The sequence below is a fragment of the Cyprinodon variegatus genome, unplaced genomic scaffold (assembly GCF_000732505.1).
Source record: "Cyprinodon variegatus isolate N-32 unplaced genomic scaffold, C_variegatus-1.0 Scaffold1227, whole genome shotgun sequence".
NCBI classification, from domain to species: domain Eukaryota; kingdom Metazoa; phylum Chordata; class Actinopteri; order Cyprinodontiformes; family Cyprinodontidae; genus Cyprinodon; species Cyprinodon variegatus.
In genome coordinates, this window is record NW_015151680.1 from 195,239 (window position 1) to 197,939 (window position 2,701).

The 2,701-nt window shown below is 35.9% G+C and overlaps 1 protein-coding gene across 1 annotated transcript in view; it reads right to left on the reverse strand.

The window, feature by feature from the left end:
- The window catches only part of LOC107102269 (monocarboxylate transporter 2-like), a 36,650-nt gene extending 34,265 nt beyond the window's left edge, over window positions 1-2,385 (reverse strand). Inside the window, exon 1 of the mRNA XM_015401502.1 lies at window positions 2,240-2,385. The gene's annotated coding sequence lies outside the window, so the exon portion shown is untranslated. The remainder of the gene's footprint in view (window positions 1-2,239) is intronic.
- Between the last annotated feature and the right edge of the window lie 316 nt (window positions 2,386-2,701).

The window sequence follows — 2,701 nt, forward strand, 5'->3', positions numbered from 1 at the left end:
GTTCCACCCCTAATATATATATATATATATATATATATATATATATATATATATATATATATATAAAATGATAACAATCCCACTGAAGGTTCAGAATGCAGTATAACTAAGAAGCCTGTTTGTTAAAGAATATATGAACTTCATTTCACAGCAAAGAAACATTAAAGAAACCAGAAATACCCTTTTTAGATTATTTTTTTTTCTTCTCCTTAGCTTGAAAACTATGTGAAGTTATTTTACAAGATTGTTATAGAGAGATGCCGATACATCAGCAGGCAGATATTTACGATATTTGCTTTTTTTTTATGTATCGGTATAAGCTAATACATACCTCAGTTAGCCTGTTCCACTGTTGATTTTCTTTTTTTATTTTCTTTTATCATTTGTGTAACATTTGTTTTGTTTTTTTTATCAAAAAAAAGCAGCATCAGTCTGAAAAGCCCTAAAAAAATCAGCAGCAGAAATCATTGATTGGTTAATCTGTGTTAACCTAAAAGAAATAACTGAATTTATCAATTTTTAGTGAATCTTTCACAAATAATATTCTATTAAAAAAAGAGATTCATCTTCTTTATGAAAAGTTTTCTGTTTCAGCTTATTTTAAAACATAAAAAATTATGCTTGTTTGTTAAAAATGAAAACATGAGATATGTTGAATTTCATTAAAATCTTAAGTAATTTTTGCTGCTCTAAACGACTTGTATGGAAGCCCATTACCAACATTTGAAATTAAAAAAATGGTACATCATAAATGTGAGCTATAAAGCTATAATGATTGGATTTAATCATAATTATGAGATTTCAACTTTAAAAATCATAATTATTATATAATAAACTTATTATTATAAAATATCAATTCATAACTAAGAGATATAAATTCATTATTAGTAGATTTAGTCAATATTCTTATAAATAAAGTCATAATTATTAGATATAAAGTCAGAATTTTGACTTTCAAAGTCATAAAAAAGACGTATAAAGTATTTCATAGTAAAATGAGATTCTATATCTCATAATGACAAAAATGATGTACAACTTATTTACTTTAAGATGGAGGAAATGGGAAAAAAAACTATAAAAATATCTTGTTTTACTCTAAAGGTTGCAGACGCCTCCTGTACTGGAAAAGTTCATTCAACCTTCAAATTTGAGAACAAAATGTCCTCAAAGTGTCTCATACGTTCCCCCCAAATAGTCATCAGTAGTTTATAAACAACCTGCATTCTTCATGTCAATATTAAGATGTTATAATTGTTTATAATATAAAACAACAATAAACTCTCTGCTGCAACCAGACAATGTGACACAACGGCAATAACTTGTGTGATCTAGAAAGTGCAAGTACCATTTGATAACTATATATGAATATCTATCTATATAAATGCACATGTAAATACCCTGTGCAATAACCCTGTATTATAATCCTGCTGTTAAAATAATAAAGCTGTTATATCTAGACCAATTCTAAATATCCATGCAACTTTTTCTTCCTTTGGCACCTTCTTCTTCTTCTCTTTTTGATTATTTGAGCTGATGGAACGACTAAATATCTCCACAATAAGATCCATAAGGTCAATCAATCAATTAATCAATCAATCAATCAATCAATCAGTTTCATGTTTCTATCTGAAGGTTTAAACGTCCTGTATTTACACCTTGTGGCCAGAGCGGCCGCTGTTGAGTAACTTTACAGCAGTGATGTCATGATGCTCTGTCTCCACTTTAAAGCAGGTAAATAAAAAACAAAGTTAAGCTTTTTAACTGACATTCTGCTTCATTTAATGACCTTTGACCTTCCATCTAATTATTAGCTTCACATTCTTCACTGAAACGTGACATCTGAGCTGTTCTGACGCCTCAGAAATACCACATCCTCCACCTGTAGCACCCCGCTGCTCCTCGTGGTATCCTGTCACCGTGGGACAAGAAAACCCCTCCACGTGCTCCCACGAGCCCCTTCAGAAGCATTGAGCCGCGAGGCAGTGAGTCCTCGGTCCGCTGCGGCTTCATCATGTGATGCTGCTGATGTCAGTTTGAGCTGAGAGGCTTTAAAATGGGGACAACACAGATGTCCGCGCTCTCTGCGGGCACCTGAACGCAACATAGAATGTCTTTATAGGCATCCGACAAGGGCACGCGCCGCCAGTTTCCGTTTGTCTTTAAGTATCAACAAGCTCAACCTAAATAAATAAATAAACACCAATAAAGCTCTAATAGACCCCCCCCCCTCCAGTGTTACCTCCTTCCGGATGAAATGCTGAGTGCGGCTTCGTGACCTTGCCGTGGAAAGATGCGTGTGTCCGTGGGAACGGCTGGAGGAGAGGTTTCCTGAGTGGGGCTGGAGCTGCGGAGGGCGGCGCTGCGCTGCGCGGCGCTGCGCACACCCGGCAGATCAGGGCGGCTCAGACCGGCTCCATCATCATCGTCATCATCATCATCATCAATTATTCCTCCATGCTGCAGACAGAGCTGCTGGGAAACTGTTACAAAAGCAGGAAGAAAGGGAAATAATGTCTGCTTAGATTTCTGTGCATCTTCCATCCATCCTCCTTTACTGCAGCTGGAGCTGTGAGGAAAGTCTGTGGGTGGGGGGGATTACTCTGAGGGTGGAGGCTGATGGAGTCCTTATTAGGGTTCAATAGTTTCCAAAAATGAGCTTATTGAATGTTTTCCTATAATTAGGAACACAAGAGAACCAGAA